Source organism: Orcinus orca, chromosome 14, assembly GCF_937001465.1.
Source record: "Orcinus orca chromosome 14, mOrcOrc1.1, whole genome shotgun sequence".
Taxonomy (NCBI): Eukaryota; Metazoa; Chordata; class Mammalia; order Artiodactyla; family Delphinidae; genus Orcinus; species Orcinus orca.
Genome location: NC_064572.1, coordinates 87,401,275 through 87,419,116, shown reverse-complemented (window position 1 = coordinate 87,419,116; position 17,842 = coordinate 87,401,275). Strand labels below are relative to the sequence as shown.

At 51.4% G+C, this 17,842-nt stretch overlaps 1 protein-coding gene across 6 annotated transcripts in view; it reads right to left on the bottom strand.

Annotated features, from left to right (window-relative positions):
• The window catches only part of MGMT (O-6-methylguanine-DNA methyltransferase), a 344,622-nt gene extending 328,645 nt beyond the window's left edge, over positions 1-15,977 (bottom strand). The window contains exons 1-2 of one of the 6 annotated variants that reach the window (XM_049696970.1): positions 15,870-15,914; positions 1,085-1,340 (exon numbers count right to left, since the gene is read on the bottom strand). The gene's annotated coding sequence lies outside the window, so the exon portion shown is untranslated. Of the gene's footprint in view, positions 1-1,084; positions 1,341-15,869 lie in introns of all 6 variants that reach the window. The other 5 variants (XM_049696969.1, XM_049696968.1, XM_049696971.1 and 2 more) reach the window with 5 other exon arrangements.
• Between the last annotated feature and the right edge of the window lie 1,865 nt (positions 15,978-17,842).

Sequence of the window (17,842 nt, the reverse complement as noted above, 5' to 3'; positions counted from 1 at the left end):
TTCACCAAGATAGATCGCATTCTGGGCCATAAAACAACTCTCAATAAACTTAGGAGGACTGAAGTCATAAGAAGTATGTCCTCTGACCACAAGGTAAGTAAACTGGAGATCAATAACAGAGTGGTATCGGGAAAGTCCCCAAATATTTGGCAATGGAATGACACACTTCTAAATAACGCATGCATTAATGAAGAAATCACAAGGGAAATTGGAAAACACATCACACTGAATGAAAACGAAACCCTGACACAGCAATCTGTGGGATGCAGCCAAAGCAGTGCTTAGAGAGAATTTTTAGCACTGGATATTAATATGAGAAAGACAAAAGGACTCCAGCTTCCACCTTAAACTACAAAAAAAACCAAACTAAAGCCAAAGTAAGCAGAAAGAAGGGAAAATAAAGATAAGAGCAGAAGTCAGTAAAAGGGAAAAAAAGAGAAAAATCAATGGTAACAAAAGCTGGATCTTTGAAAAATAAATTGATAAACCTCTAGTCAGACCAATTAGGGGAAAAAAAGAGAGAAAAGACGATTACCAATATCAGCAATAAATACAAAGGCATGATTTAAAGTCCCACAAACATTAAAAGGACAATAAAAGAAAATTAAAATAACTTTAGACCAATAAATTCAACAACTTAGATGTAACGGCCAAATTCCTTGGAAAACACAAATTATCAAAAATCACTAAAGGAGAAATAAATGACTTTAATAACCCTCTATCTACTAAAGAAACTGAATTCGTAGTTAATATCCATCCCATATAGAAAACTCCACACCAAAATGGCTTCACTGGTAAACCCTGTTAAACATTTAAAGAGGAAACAATACTAAGATTACATAAACTATTCCAGAAAATAAAAGGCCTTGTTTTATGAGTAGGATCGCCCTAACACCAAACCAGAAAGACATGTGGAGAAAAGAAACCTACAGATCAATACCCCATATGCCCAGACACACAAATCCTCAGAAATATTAAACTGAATCCAGCAATACATGAAAATAAGAATACATCAAGCCCAGGTGGGGGTTACCCAGGAATGCAAAGTTGGTTTAACATACGGAAACCAGTGTGTATAACTCACCACAGCAATAACACGAGAGAGAAGAACTTCCTCAATCTGATAAGAGGCACCTACAAAAACATACAGCAGGGCTTCCCTGGTGGCGCAGTGGTTGAGAGTCCGCCTGCCGATGCAGGGGACACGGGTTCATGCCCCAGTCCGGGAAGATCCCACATGCCACAGAGCGGCTGGACCCGTGAGCCATGGCTGCTGAGCCTGCGCGTCCGGAGCCTGTGCTCCGCAACGGGAGAGGCCACAACAGTGAGAGGCCCGTGCACTGCAAAAAAAAAAAAAAAAAAAAAAATACAGCAAACATCACACTTAACTGGTGAAAGACGATGATACAAAAGCAATGGTGAGTAAAACTGCCGAAAACCGAGACAGCAGCACCAAACTATACAGGGTTTCGTCCTATCCTTCCCCACCATAAACTCACCGTTAAAAAAAAAAAAAAAAACAATTTAAGAATGTCCTGATGAAACTATCAAAATCAAACTTGGGACCTTTATTCAATCTCGGCCCTTCTGTGCCCAAACGGCAAGTACAACAGGGCACTTCTGCTGCAAAACAAGAACGATGGTTGTCTGGGGGTGGGGGGCACTCTTATGATTATTACAGATTTGAGAGGAACTGGCGACCGTTTCATGAGACAAAAGCTTTACACGTGTGAATGACTAATCACCTACGGTTATTCAGATATTTTCTCAAAAATAAACAGGGGGTCTGGGCACCGCCGGGGCACCTGGAGCCACGCCCCCCAACCCCGGGAACCAAGGGACAGCTGTGTTCACGTTTTCTTCTGATTTTAACAGAAGTTGAAACATGTCCGGGGGCCCCCAGAAGAATCCTGGGCCCCGGGTGCCGGCCTCCCGGGCCTGGTGCAGAAGGCGGCGCTGGCCCAGCGGCAGGGCAGCCCCGAGGGTGAGGGGAGGCACCTTCCGGTTTCCAGACGCCCTGTCCAGAGCCACCCACTGGCCGGATTGGCTGTTAGGGACGGGGACCTGGTACAGAGGAGATGAGCTGCCTCTGGACAAGCTCAAACAGTGATGGCCGTGTCCAGCACGGACTGGATCCCTGAGTCACTGAGTGGCACGGCTGCGGGCTGCCTCTCGCTGGACTTCGTCTGAGCGAGAGTAAATCCGTACCACATTAAAAAATAAACAAATAAGCAAAGTGAGGCTGTCACTGTAACACAACTGACAGTATTTGCTGTTAATGATAAAATGAGAGCTTTCAAGCTGATGATAAGAACTTTGGGAAACTTGTATCCACCAGCACGGCTTGACAACCTACAGTTCTAAGACTTTTCTAAGGAGAAAGGTGGTGACATGACAGATTTTTAATACTGTATTATGAAACATGTCAACATTTGGAAGATCTGTATAATTCAGCAAACAAAAATTTTCCAAAGGACCAATGAATGCTGTTACAAAAATCAAAGTACAAGCTACACAGTGGATTTTCGTGTAATGGAGAATAGAAAGTTCACACTCAGGGCTCACACTCCACACTGCATGAACCTTCGAGAAACTACCACCTGTCAAGTTCTGTTGTGATGTCAAAGAAGACTATCCACAGTTAGTTGAAGAGGCTATTAAGTGTCTCTCCCTTTTCCAGTTACTTATTGGTGTGAAGCCAAAAAACAACCTATTGCAATAGATTGAACTCAAAAGCAGCTACGAGAATCTAGCTGCCTTCTACCCATCCAGTCATTTAAAACGTTTAAAAAAAGGTAAACCAATACCACTCACCTCACTAATTGTTTTTTTATGTAAAATATAGTTACTTCTCATTTAAAATGTGTTATTTGTATTAAAATGTTTACTGTTGCTTAAATGAATAAATATTTTTAAAAATTTTCCATGTTAACTTTCAATGTTGTTTTGATATATCACTCTAGAATCTCTAATAAGTTTTTAGAGTGCAAAAAGTCTCTGAGCCCAAACAGTGAAAGGAACACAGGCGTGGAGGGAAGAGTCCTGAGACCTCGCCCTGCCCTACCCCACCTGCTATCTCCGTCCCGGAAACCCAGGGCCTTTCAGGACCCAATCCCGCACCTGCAAAGCTGGGGAAGAAAAGAGGTGCACACCTGTATCCCCATCTGGCATCCAGAGCACGACCAGAGGGACATGAGGGCCCCGTGTGCTGTCACAGGAAAACACCCACGTTCCCATCTTTTTACAATAAATGCTCACTACCACCTTGACCATGACCTGCACAAAAGTTTCCACACAAATCTGATTAAGTCTCTCTAGGAGACTTCCTCATAAAGCACCCTAGAGAACTTATCACTATTTCGGCTTAAAGCTGGAAACGAGAGGAGGGGAGGAAGAAACAATCCTTCGGTGTAGCAAGTCAGTGTGGGAATATGAAAACATTTAACACACACCGGATTTTTGGTCAAGATGGAAGACACCCCCGCCCCCCCACGAGAAAAACCAAGCAATCTCTTCTAACTGGGTTCCCATGGCAACTGTACAATTGGGTTTTTCAATGTAACGTCCCAAAGGCCCAGGGCACACTTGTAAAATATACTTCAAACAGCCTGAATTGTCTTCACATCAGAGCACTCCCAGGAAGATCAATCACTGCACATCCCCACCCTGACCACCGGTGGTGGGAGACCTTAGTGGCACTTGCCACGCTAACATAGGTCATGTAAGGAACACAACACACCACAATAACTATATAAAACTAATCTCATGCTTGAGATTCATCAAATCTGTTCTGGTAACGAACCACTACTTCTGTTGTCACAGAATCACGTTTACGAAAATACAAGAAATAGAGCCCAACTGCACACCGCACCATTACACCCCTCTTATTGATTTCAAGGATAAACAGAATCAATCACTAATAATTACATCATAAGATGGGCCTCAAGGTCAATCGTATTCTTAGACTCTCAGTATGGAATTAAACAAACATAGCTATGCTGATAAACAAATAAATAAAACATAACTGAGAATACAAATCCACATTTCAAATGTTAACAGCACGATACAAAGCACAGAACACAACCTCACCCAGGACTCCAGCCTCTCCTGCCTGGACTGCAACACCCCTCCCTGCCACTGCTGGGTCCCCCAAAGAGGATTCGAGGGCATGGTGGTAGCCACACGGTAAGGGCACAGAGGGTCAGAGCTCAGAAATGGCAAGATCCATTAGGTGAAAGTTTACAACTTGAGTTTTCTTTGCAACAATCCCCAAAATACCCACGTATCTGACACATTCTGCAGAGGCACAATACGAAGCGCGACACATGGAGAACTGGTGACTTGGGCAGAAGTAAATGTAAACCTCCTGTCTTTATTATATCTCCCCATCAGTGGCCACAGATGTAATGTAGGCCAATTTGGTGCACGTGTGGGCCAGCAAGCTTCCAGTGAGAAGTGTCTTGCTAAGTTCCCAACTCAAGAGAGACGTCCAAAAATCCTCAGAGACATCTTAGCATGAAAAGTAGCAAACTGCACAGTACTTAGAGTTCCTACTACTGTCCAACAAATGACCCCATGCTGCTCCTTGATCCAGAAAGGACAATGAACCGACCAGTATCAAGAGGGGAAAAAAAAAAAAAATCAACCAACCAACAGAAACTCCCAGGTGACAAGTGGAGGCTACAGGCTGGCTCCGTAACCCCTCCTCATGCTTAAGAAGCCCCGTCCGCCAGTGTTTACTCAGGCCCACATCTCCTCCCCTCCTCCCCATTTCCCTCAGGGCCTGGGGCCTCAACAGCTTTCCAGCACATGTCCACCCAGTGCCAGGACAACACCAGGCCTGTCTATGGTGCCCTGGCCCTCTGGGTGTCTCCTGGCCCACCTGCCAAATCTCCTTTCTGCAACCTCTGAGGACCCTGGTAATAAGCCTTAGGTTTCTGTTCATTCTGTTTTCGTTTACTCCTATACACCTTTTGGGGTGCTAAGAGCTAAGCCTGAGAACAGTGCTGGGTGTTTTTGTTTGTTCTGGTTTTTTTTTTTTGCGGTACACGTGCCTCTCACTGTTGTGGCCTCTCCTGTTGCGGAGCACAGGCTCCGGACGCACAGGCTCAGCAGCCATGGCTCGCGGGACTAGCTGTTCCTCGGCACATGGGATCTTCCCGGACCGGGGCACGAACCCGTGTCCCCTGCGTCGGCAGGCGGACTCTCAATCACTGCGCCACCAGGGAAGCCCACAGTGCTGTTTTTGAGCACTGTCTGATTACAAAGTTATCTTTATCTCCAAATTCCAACTTCATACATAAACCCCTCACGAGCTTTGTGCTTCTGAAATAACTGTAGTCTGCACCTCACCTTCTATTAGTCAGCTTGGGTTGCTATAACAGAATATCACACACCAAATGGCTTAAAGGACAGAAGTTAATTTTCTCACAGCTCTGGAGGCTGGCTAGTCCAAGACCAAGGTTCCAGCTGACTGCGTTTCTGGGGCAGCCTTTCTTTCCGGCTTGCAGGCAGCCACCTGCTTCCTGTGCCTTCACATACTAAAGATCTCTCCCTCCTTTTCTTATAAGGCCACCAACCCTAAGGTGGATTAGGGCCCCACCTTAACACCTCATTTATGCTTAATTACCTTCTAAAGGCCCCATCTCCAAATACAGTCACATTGGGGGTTAGGCTTCAACATATGAATTTCAGGGGGCACGTTCAGTCCACAGCAGCCTGCGTTCTGCAGGCTTTGCTGGGCCTTCCATGAGGTGTGAGCCCCACACCAGGCCATGGAGAGTTTCCAATTCAGAAAGCCAGCATGAAGAGACAAAAACAATACAAGTAAAGCAGAAACCCGAGTGTAAGGGTGAGGAGACATTATGGGGGCTGAAGAGGCTCCCAAGAGGGCTGCAACAGGAGAAGGATTCAGAGACAGCTTGGGAGCAGAGAGTGTCTATGTTTGGGCTGAATCAGAGAAGGATCCCTAGGTGAGAGTAGGGGGTGCTCTGGGGCCTCTGAGAGCAAAGAGCTGATGCACAGGTATCTAGAGAAGGTGCCGGAACAAATGTGGAAGCCGTGGGGCTGAAAGTGGCATCAACGTGAGCCTCACAGGCTCATTTCATTCGGGACCTGCGTAGGAAAGAGGGGTCACCTTGGAGCACCTCTAGACCCCTGCCTGCAACAGGAGGAGGAAGGGGCACGCTCCTGTTTGTGTCTGCCTGAGTGCTGAGCTCACAGCGCCCTTGCGGATGGGGTAGACACTCCTCAGGGACAGAGCAGGGAGACTATGTGGGGCGCACGAGGCAAAAGCAACCGAGGTCGCTGAGGCTGGGGCCAGGCAGCTCCTCCATCAGCTGTGGAGGGACATGAGATGGGAAAGTTCTCACCGTCTAAACCCAGAGCCCACATGGACTTTGTTCTGCACCCCAAGAGGCAGCCTCGAATCCGAGAGCTGAACAGAGCTGGCCTGGCCCCATGCAGAGGCGGTACGCGCGCGGTCTCCAACAGGTGACCCTCCAGACAAGGGAAGCTCCGGGCGGCCTGGAGGCAGTGGCCCGCCGTTCTGAGTCCTGCTGACCAAGCGCAGGGCAGTAGTGAGCACCCGACCATCACAACAGAGCAGGCACCCGCGCAGCCATGACACGGATTTCCAGTAAGTAGTTGGGAGTTGCCACGTGAATGCCAGGGCATGACTGAAGCACATGAAATAGCTGCTTCCAAGTCTGAAACCACTGGAAACACTTATTTCTGGACAATACAGAAGAGTATCTAACTAACCCTTCCCAGAATCCATCTTGCCTGGATCGTCATGATAGCGGCAAAGAGCGAAAGCACCTCAGGCCCAATGAGGGTTTCCGAGCAAGAAACCTCAACATACAGAAGAGAACATCACTGAGGACATCAGAACCATAACCTCTGGAGGCTTTTCTGGCCTGACAAACAGTCCAGAGAATGCTACGAGGACAGCAACGGGGAACTCAGTCCAGAGGGAAATAACAGAGGCTCCGGGAAATGTTCTCATTACACTCACGGCAAAAATAAACAAATTAAAAAAAAATCTAAGAGAAAGTCTTTAAAGCCCATACTTTATTAGGGAAAAAAAGAAAAAGAAAACTAGTGATTGTGACTCAGGGCCCAAGTCCATCCAGCCAGTGGTGGGGCGACAGCGAGGATGTCATCCCCGACCCAGGACTGTCTGGGGGGAACCAACCACCCGGCTTGCCTGGACCCACCCCCCCAGCGTCAGCCCTGAAAGTCCTGCGTCCCAGTAAACTGCTGGTCACCCAGGACAGACAGAACGCACTGCTCTCTGGGAGCCTGTCCTCCTGGAGGGAGAAGGCGACCACAACGGTGGTCGATCGTGGCCAAGAGGGTGTTGAATTTTAGGAATATTTACTTAATGTTAGAACCAGCATTTTGGTTCTAAGTAACGGCTCCTGCAACAAATTTCGAAAGCCACTTGCCTGGCGCGGCCTCCCTCTGGTGACCCGCCCCACAGGCTGGCCTCCTCCCCACCAGCACCTGCGCCCAGGGCGGCCTGCAGACTGATGGTCCCACGTCGGTACGGGCCCAGCAGTCAGCAAGCGGCCGCCTCGACTGGCCATGCATCTGACTCGACAGCTGAATCTGATGATAACACAGTGGTGACAGAAACAGATTCTTCTGCACAATAGAGAAGAGCACACATGGGCTTTTCGTGGGATAGCTGGCTAAATTCACCAACTTCTGGAAATACATCATTTCTGTGCCTCGCCCTTTATTCTAGGAACTTCCACTGGAGTGTGAAAAGCCTCACAGGGAAGGGTCGCCGCCCACTCCTGGGACGCCCGCTCGGGACCACACGTTCTCCTCCAGTTCCCTGCGCCCCCAGCACCGTCCCTGCTGTCGTGGTGAAGCCAGGCAACAAGCACAGCACATGGACACTTTGGGGCGAGTCGGGCAGTGGGCACTGTCCCCCGCCCCCCTCGCACTCGCCCACCGGGACCACTGGGGACCATCGGGGACCACCAGGGCCTCCCTCCCCAGCCGCCGCCTCTTGTCCCTCAAGGCAAGCGTGCCACTGCTCGGCCAGCCCAGCGTTTCGAGGTGTGCATCTGAGAAGCAGCACACGCTTTATCGGTAACGGGCGTTGTGATGTGCCTGTACACCCAAAACTTGACGGTTTTCCCGTAAAGATCCTGAGACTACCTGCAGGAAGGCGCAGGTAACCCCGCGGGGCGCGGGCTGGGGGTGCGGAGGCCTGTTCCTGAGCCTCGCGCCTCCCGCTGCCACTCCTGCCCGAATGAAGCGGCACAACAAGCCAGTCTCCCCGCTTCGGAACCCAAATGCCAGGCCCGGCTGAGAGGGATGACTCCCGCTCAAGCCAGGGTCTCCCCACAAGCCCTCCCGGAGGACTGCTTTTACGGGAATTAAAAGCCCACAGACCAGGGCTTCCCTGGTGGCGCAGTGGTTGAGAGTCCGCCTGCCGATGCAGGGGACACGGGTTCGTGCCCCGGTCCGGGAGGATCCCACATGCCGCGGAGCGGCTGGGCCCGTGAGCCATGGCCGCTGAGCCTGCGCGTCCGGAGCCTGTGCTCCGCAACGGGAGAGGCCACGACAGTGAGAGGCTCGCGTGCCGCAAAAAAAAAAAAAAAAAGCCCGCAGACCAGACACTGGCTCCTTTCTCATTCACAGAGGAGTCCCTAACTCAGGCCTCTCCCGGAACTGCCTGCTCCCACCCTCACCCCCATGCTCCCCACCGGAAAGCCCCCGGACGGCCCGCAGTCCCACGTGACAGCACCTCCCCAGGTGTGACTGCTCACGCCAGGCTGCCTGCTGCCACCTCCCCCTCCTCCCCCTCCTCCTTCCTCCCCCTCCTCCTTCCTCCCCCTCGCCCAGCCCCGTGCAGGTCAGCCCAGGCAGCGTGCACCGGAAGCGCTGCCGGCCCGCCGTCCTGCACCCACCGAGCGCCCAAGCGCAGCACTCGAGGTTTGCAGGCTTCCTGTCTGGACCCTCACACATCCCAATGCACCACCGGAGCCGCTGACAGGTCCCCAGCCGCATCCTGGCGTCCACACTCCCGCTGCTCAGGCCCCCTGGGGAAGCCTTACCACCTCCGCACAGGTGCTCCGCCCAGCCCTCCCACCGCGACAGGAGCAGGTGGCAGGGACCCGGCGAGGGCTGTGCCTCGGGTCCTAAAACAGAGCCCAGCACGCGGACGCCCCTCCTCCGGTATCCGCACCACCAACCTGCCGCCCCCGGCGAGGCACGGGGCGTCCCTGGCCGCCTGCACGAAGGGCCACCACACACGGGACAGCCTCGCCGGCACCGTGCCCCTTGCACTCGGCCCTCCCCTGGGGCAGGCTGCATACCAGGAGGGGGCGGGGCCCCTTCAGCCAGGGACAGGCTTGGGTGCGCTGCTTTTCCCGCAATGCAGAGGACCATGCTCGCCCACACTGGTGTCCAGAAAGCATAACCGAACATACAGGTAATGCACTTCTTTACGCCACTTCTCGTCCCCAAAGGACTTCTGACAGTGTCCCTGCTTCCCCACCAAAGGTGGCACGCATGGTGCGTGGGGAAAGCCGGCGCTAGTGACAAATAAACCCGGGCTGAAAACTCCTACCCCAGTGGTTTGTGCAGGTCGCTCACTCCCAGGCAGCCTCCTCACATGCAAACAAAGACCCTGAGTGTCCCCCTCAGCAGGCGACCTCGAGAATTCCCTAGGACAGACTGGGTCTCCAGCAAGGCCTTCAATAAATGTTAGTATCAGCAGTATCATCACTGCACTGACAGAACCTCCTGGAATGTAACTCTACCAGGCTGAACCTGAGTGATATGAGGGTAAAGAGACCCCGAAATAAGGCCCATTTCCACATACACACAAAAATTATTTCAGATCTTCTAATTCTGACAAAGCTCACCTAATGGACCACATTACCCCTCACTACTGCGACTCCCTCTCACACAGGAAAACACTGTCATATGCTGGTGTCGCTGCTGGTTCCTGGCCACTGCCATAGTGTCGGGTCCTCCTGGAAGTTCTTTCAATTTAACCGACGATTAAGGTCAGGCCTCCCAGAGACAAGTGACTCGGGACTGGGAGCACATACGTGCTAAGCCTACGTGCCCGCTCTAGGCCCACCCAGCACAAGCTGGCCATCAGCACGGCACACCTGGACACAGAACTCTGCCACCCGAGCGGGAAGCTCCTTGAGACCAGCCACTTCAGTGGCTTCCAAATCATCCACTGTAAAAAAACTAGAAACAGGCAGCTGGGCAAAGCACCTCCTTAGAGACAAAAGGCATTTCAGAGACCTGGCAAGTCAGCCCTAGGCTTCATGATGCTCCAGGCGAAACGAAGGTCTGCGCCACATGGAATCACAGTCACAGGAGGTGGAGCCCAACTGAGACCCCGTCCCTAGTCTTGCCTCCACCAGAAACAGTTTTGTGACTGAGTTAACAAATGTCAACTATTATTATTATTATTCAGGGCTCACCATGGGGGGGCCCGGGTCGATTCCCCAAATGGGATTCTCTCCCAGTAGCTCACAATAGCCCTGTGAACAGCAATGCCGTTTTCCTGATTTTTGGAGAAACGAAGGCTCGGTAAAGGTTAAGGGACTTCACTTGAGATCACAGATAGTAATTAAGGAGCCAGGTCCAAACTGAGTCCGTCTTGTTCCCAGAGGCTGGAACCTTAACCCTGTGTATACCACCCCAAATGAGGGCGTGGATAGTGTTAAATCTGTAAAACTAGGATGCTGATTGGATGGGGTGGGGCATAGGGACAAGGATGCTGGCTGGATGAGGGGAAAACAAGGATGCTAACTGGACTGAAGAGAAACAAGGATACTGACTGTACTGGAGGGAAAACAAGGATCCTGGTCAGTTCCTCACCCTTTTTCCAGTTAGTCTCATCCTTCTATGAGACTATGGTTCCAAATTAAAATTTCTATCTAGGCAGTGCTTCATACTTCACAAAATAGTCATCTATTACCTTCTGTGCTTACGCTTATCCAGATAGAGTAAGTGTGATCCCTGCCATCCCACAGCTGAGGAGGCAGCTAGGGGTTTACAGCTGCCCAAAGCACCCAGCTAGTAAACGGCATCACCAGAATCCCTCCCACAACGGGCACCTCATAAATAAAAACTCAGTTCAGCTTCCCCAAAACGTATTTGGTTGCATACATGAGAGTTAACCCTTACCTGACGCCGTGAAAATGCTTCTACCCAGAGAGAGAAAAAGCAAGACCAGCCGTTCAAAGGGAAGGATGGGCGTGAAATACGATATGGCTGTCCACGCTCAACGTTTGTTTGTAAAACTAACGCCAAAGTTTTGGTAACATCTGCACGTTCTGTCATAACCACAAGACCGAAAACTATAACGCGGGGATAACATGTCGGGTTTGCAACTCGAAGAGGTTCACGTGTCTCTGAGGAGTTACAAAACCATACACAGATCCATAAGCACAGGCGCCTTAGAACAACAACACCGGCTGAGGACGGACCCACGTGGGACGGGAACTCGGAGCTGGTGTGGATTGGAGAGCTCTCCTCAGGCAACCCTAAGCCTGCCCTGGAGATGCTCAAACATTACGGTCCCCTGGAGCGCTTGCAAAGACACAAGTCCCCAGATTCTGACCCAGCAGGTCTGGCAAGTGGCGCTATAATCTTCCTTTTAACCAGCGCACTCAGTAATTCTGACACCAGCAGGGTTCAGACCACCTTCTGAGAAACTGTTCTGCTATAGCTCGCGAGTATCCCACTTCAAGGAGAGCAACGGGGCCCGCGTTTCCGTGGTGGCTCTTATAACACCGACAAGTGGGCCAGATCTGAAGGGGACACCCTCGGCCCCTACTTTTAGTCCTTTTTTGGGGGGTAAAAACAAATGAGAAATACCTACCAGTTATTTATTAAAGTTCAACATTAAAATGTCCCATCCCATATTTTGCCCTGAGATTCAATTCACTCTCTCCATCCATCCAGAAACCTCTGAGCATCCAGGGCTGGAATTGCCCAATCTGTCAATAAAGTGAGAGTTTTCTAAACTATCATCCACATGACTCAATTTGTCAGTAAAAACTGCCACCAGCGCTGTGCTTGCAGAAAAATGTCCATAAATGCATTACTGCAACTGGCAGATCGATGTCTATAATAAAAACAAATAGATTTGACAAGTGCCGGCTTTTACGAGTCCTGCCATTGGTGGACCGCACATTCAGTCTCACCCGCAGACTTCTGGGAATGGGCAACAGACCTCGGGTTAGATACTCTGCTGACTTCACAAGTGTTACAGGTAGGAAATTATTCTAACGAGAAAATTTTCCAAGGAAGAGAGTGAACGTACTAGGCATTTATAGCTCTCACAATTCCTTTCACAGTTACACACATACACACATGACAACAAGTTGAACAACCCTAAGAAAATGTTTCTGTAGAATTTTTAACTGGTTTTTATCACAGCTGCATCACAGGCCAAATGAGTTTACTCCAGGTTGGGGGAGGGGGAGGGTACAAGGGGACACGAGGCCTGGAGACCCCCACTCCTCTGCTAAGCCCCCAGTCTAACTGAAAACCACCTGTGGTATCAGAAACAAGTGTCAGCATTTAGCACGTGGCCAAGGATGTCACTGCCGTGTCAGTGGCCCCCGGGGCAGCCTATTTATTTAGTTGTTTAGCTGGAGCAGACATCAGGAGGATGGCAGCCACAGACGGGCTTAACTGCCAGGGATTTCGAGCACTTTGGCAAGACACTGTCTGTGACCAATTTACACGTAAGCCACGTCTGCCAAAACCACGTTGATTCCTTCAAAGTTTACAAAAGGTCACAAAAATGATTTATTCCTCTTCTTAGGCAATTCATTTTAACAGTGATATAAAGGAGTAGGTCATTCACTGTACCCCATATACTCTTTTTTTTTTTAATAAATTTATTTATTTATTTTTGGCTGTGTCGGGTCTTTGTTGCGGTGCACGGGTTTTCTCACTGTCCCGGCTTCTCTTGTTGCGGAGCACAGGCTCCAGGTGCGCAGGCTTCAGTAGCTGTGGCACGTGAGCTCAGTAGTTGTGGCTCGCGGGCTCTAGAGCGCAGGCTCAGTAGTTGTGGAGCACGGGCTTAGTTGCTCCGCGGCATGTGGGATCTTCCCGGGCCAGGGCTCAAACACGTGTCCCTTGCATTGGCAGGCAGATTCTTAACCACTGCGACACCAGGGAAGCCACCATATATTCTTTACATGGTTTCCCCAAGCCCTGCGGCCCTCCTTGATAAGCTCTTTATTACTGTTAATTTTTTAAAGAAAATTTAAAAGAAAACTAGACTATTTCTTCCCACTGACCAGCAGATAATGCAGCAGTTACCCAAATGCCACAGAACACACATCTCGCAGTATTTTGCCTCTAACAGTGGATGTCCAACTTTCATCTACCTATGCCCAAGAAAGGCCTCCAGAGCTAACGGGATGGGAAAACTGAGGTCAGCCAAGGGGAGACAAGCCATCCTGCACAGTCAAACCTCCCTCCCCCTCCCAGATAAACCACACACACTTTCAAACCAAGAATGGGCAATGGATTGGTTCATTTATGAAAAGGCCACTCTCACCCAATGGTATTATATTATAGTTTATACGTCTTTGATGTTTAAATCTTCAGGTTTCCTTTAAATAATATTCTGTGATAAGACCCCAACCTCTTTCAGAAACTACCAGAAACTACCCAGGAAACAGAGGGTCTGGGAGGACTGTGACAGGAGCCAAAGGAGCTCAGGGCCTTTCAGGGACCAGGAGCCTCAGAGACGACACAGGATGTCAAAAACCTCAAGGAAAGTGGGTCTAGAAGAGGAACTTCACCCTTGGGCCATGGAGAGAGGTGGGGTCAGAGCCAAGTGTGAAAACAAACCTGGCAACAATGTTAACAGATGACTATGGGAAAAGAGAATTCAGAAAGCACTGTTCTGCTTCCTTCTTTTCCTACCAAGGAGAATACACTACAAAACTGAAAAGGGCATTGATGCCCAAAAACAGGGAGTTGAAATACAAGAGTCTTGGTTTGAATCACTGGCTTCTAAATGTCTGTCCTCTGCAAAATAAGAATAAAGGCAATCTAGCAAGTTTATTTTATTAAAAATAAGAAGAAGAGTAAAGTGTTTGGGGTTCCTGAGAAAGCAAGAGAAGAGGCCTGGAGGAGAAAGTCCACAGGAACGCCAGGGAAGTCGCGTTCCTCCTCAGGCCCTCCTTCCGCCTCCTTCCCTGAAGGAAGGATGGATGGTCCCTGAGTGAGACATCTGTAAGGGAAACCGTGGAAGAGCAGGTCTGAGTGGAAGATAAGGCCCAGGTGAGGCTCGACTGATAACCCAAGCAAGACCAAAACAGAGGAAAAGAGGTTTAAGAACCGCCGCAGCTGAACACGAGCAAGATGTTAACCACCGTGTCCACACCTGGGGCTTTATTTCTTTAAACCTTGCTCTCCAACAGTGAGGCCTTTTTAAAGCAGCATCTAATGACATTAGTTAAATCTACTTTGTATAATACAGATTTATTTTAATGAAAAGAATATTCACCTAGAAAAGTACCTTAGTGTAGTTCTGCCCTTGAGGCCTGGTTCACCCAGCCCCAGACTGTAACAGACACCACTCTCCCACTCAAATGCTAACTCAAAACAAGAACCCAAGCAGAAATGAAACGCCTGCCAGCGCAAGGCCAGCTCTCCTTTGCAACTTGCAGGCTCTGGACCTGAGCAAGGGCGCACCTGGCGTGAACTGTCTCATGGGACAAGGTCCGAGTTAACTCGATATTAACCACCAGCTGGGGGTGGGGGATGGAATGGAAAGGGCGGCCCTGACATCATTTTCTTAAAGTTGTTTACCCTCATGGCGGGCTAAGCTTCCTTGTGTCCTTTTCACCTGAGTGTTTTCTCCACCGGGGACTCATGAAAGCAACACCACCCCGCACCCCATCAGGTCTCGGGCTGGGGAGATGTAGAGGAGGGCCTGGCTTAGCTACTTTAAGGGCTCATGGTTAACTGGCCAGTCTAATCCTTAGCTTTTCGTGTTCTACAGCTTCGTGTTCTGCTGCTAACAGCTGCGGTGACCCCTATCCGGACAAATCAGTCCCCCCCTGCTTGATGACCATCCACTCAACCAAGCAAAAGCTGTGCTCACAGATACAAAATGTGCTTCCAGAACAAGGTCAGCTACTGAGCTGAGGCACAGAGAACAAACACCATTCTGAGATTCAGGAAACGATGAGCCCAGGGAGTGAGGAATACCGCTTAGAACTGCTCTACAGCGTTATCACCGACTTGGGAATTACGGCGCCCAGGGTAAGCGGCTCTCACACTCCCCTTGTTTACGTGTTGCTGTTTACGAAGGCGATTAGGGCGTAATGTATACCAACATGATGAGGACGCCAGAACGCGGCCCTCGTCTCACCCTGTCTCAAGCATGAGGCCATGGGGGGTTCTGCACAAGGGGTCTGCTAAGGGCCTGCTGCTAGGCAGGCCCGGACTACGGGCTTCTGGAAGCTTCCTGGAAACAGAAGGCAGAGGAGCGGCCCCCTTGGCGCTGGTCAGCAGTGCAGGGCAGGAGGGCGTCGAAGGTGTTGACCAACTAGAGGTTCGGCGGAAGCGGCCACAACTCCCAGGCCAGGCCAGGCCACTGTCATCCAACTTGGCCAAGGAACCCACAGGCTGGGAGAAGGCTGGCTACACCTGGGCATACCTGGTCACACTTGAGACCCACAAGGGTCAGCTGGGGGGATGGTCAGAGCGGGCCCCACCACGATGGCAAGGTGGGGTGGGGAGCGCTCAGAAGACCACTGGGGGCTGGACTGCCCCAAGGGCTCCAGACGCCTGCTCTCCCCAGGGAGAGCCCCGAACCTTGGCGGGAGAAAGGCAACCCAGACACTCACCGCGCTGCCCAAAACGCCGACCGAGTGGAGCTGCAAGCGCAGGGACGCGCAGAGCTGAGTAAGCGCGTGAAGCCCGGGCAAGTCCGTGGCGCGGGGGCGGGGCCGAGGTTTGTGGGCGGGGCCTGACGTACGGCTCCCGGGGCCCACAAGCACCGGGACATGGCGGAAGCGCGGCCGGGAGGCGCAGAGGCGGGGCCGAGCCGAGGTTCGGGGGCGGGGCCCAGAGTGGGAAGGGACCTGGATGTGAGGGCCGCGGGGACAGACGCGCGGGGGCGGGGCCTAGGCTAGTGGGGCGGGGCCGAGGATGGGCACCGCCTCCCCGCCGGCGCACGCTCGCCCAGGTCGGAGCATGCCCAGTGCGGCGGCGCCGGGGTCCACCCCGGTCTGCGCAGGTTCGCTGGACGTGTGGCGCTGCCTGGCGCGTCTTTTGCAGGACCCTGGCCCGACCCGGCCCGGCCCTCTCCGGCCTCGGCGCCAGGGCCCTGCGTTCCTTTGCAAGCCCTTCCTACCCGCACGAGCTGGGCCGCGCCCTTCCCGCCCCCTCTGTTTACCAACTGTCAGCACCGTAGCACTTGGCGAGCGCCCTCTGCCCTGTAGCAGGGCAGGTGTGGAGGCGAGGGCGGGTCTGGAGGCTCGGCGTCTGGTGCACCCAGTAACCTAGTTGCTGGTTCCCGCCTGCTACTCTCCCTGCGGCCGCTTCCGGAGGGCAGAGACCACGCAGAGCTCAGCAGGACAACATCTGGACTCTATACACAGTAGAGGGTCTTGGGGTTAGCCTCTAGTGTTTGTGACGGGTCTTTCGCCATCCATGGCCTCTCAGATGCTGCCTGATCACCAAGACCTAGACTCGCCCAGTCTCAGTGGCTGTTCAGTGAGCACACGTGTGCCTGGCACTGCTTGGTGTTGTGTGGACATTATTATGGGTTGAATTATGTCCCACAAAAGAGATACGCTGATATCCTAGCCCCCCAGTACTCTGAATGTGACCTTATTTGGAGATAGGGTCTTTTTACAGAGGCAACGGGTTAAAATAAGGTCATTAGGGTGGGCTCCTAATCCAGTATGACTCATCTCCTTACAAGCAGAAGGCCACGAGAAGACAGAGACCACGGGGAGAACTCCATGTGCCGATGGAGAATGGAAGTGATCCTTCTGCAAGCGAAGGAACACCTGGGGCCACCAGAAGCTGGAAAAGAGGCGTGGGACACATTCTTCCCCAGAGCCTCCACATGGAGCATATAGCCCTGTGGGCACGCTGATGTCAGACTTCTGGCCTCCAGAACTGTGAACTCCAATACACGTCTGTTGTTTCAAGCCACCAGTTGTGGTACTTCCCACAGCAGCTCTAGGAAACTATACGCATTCTATCCAACCTGATTGACTAAGGACCCCGGCGGGTGGAATCATCCCTTGAACTTTCAGGGCAGTCACACACCCATTGGCACTCCCAGGCCCACGTGTTCTGAGCCACCATGCTATGGGCCTCCTAGGTTCCATTGTCTTAATGGGAGCAGAATCTTTGCCTTCCCAGGATGTACGACTCCTCTATTGGGATCTGGCCAAAATTCATACATCGGCACTTGGGACTTGCCTTTCCCAACACATCAACGTCGTCAATGAAAGTTCACTCAGAAGACCTCAGCAGTGTTTGCTCTGTGAAGAGCCCTGGTCACTTTACGTGGGCCACATTGTGGATCCTCCCAAGGCCCCCAGCCCCCAGGCCACACCTCGGCTGAGACGTGTTTGAACGGCTGCTCATGGAAAAGAACTAGGCCCTGGGTACAGTGTGGTGATCAAGTTAATGCACTTTTTCTCCAGTGAGCCTGGACACAGCCTCAGAATCCTCCTCAACACTGCTCCAGCCATAAGCATTTAAGTTAAGGTGCATGGCAGGCGAAGTGAAGCACCTTTGCTGTTTGTTCTGGTCTTTTCTATTAGCTCACTGTGAAACTTTAGGAAGTTTATTCAACTTC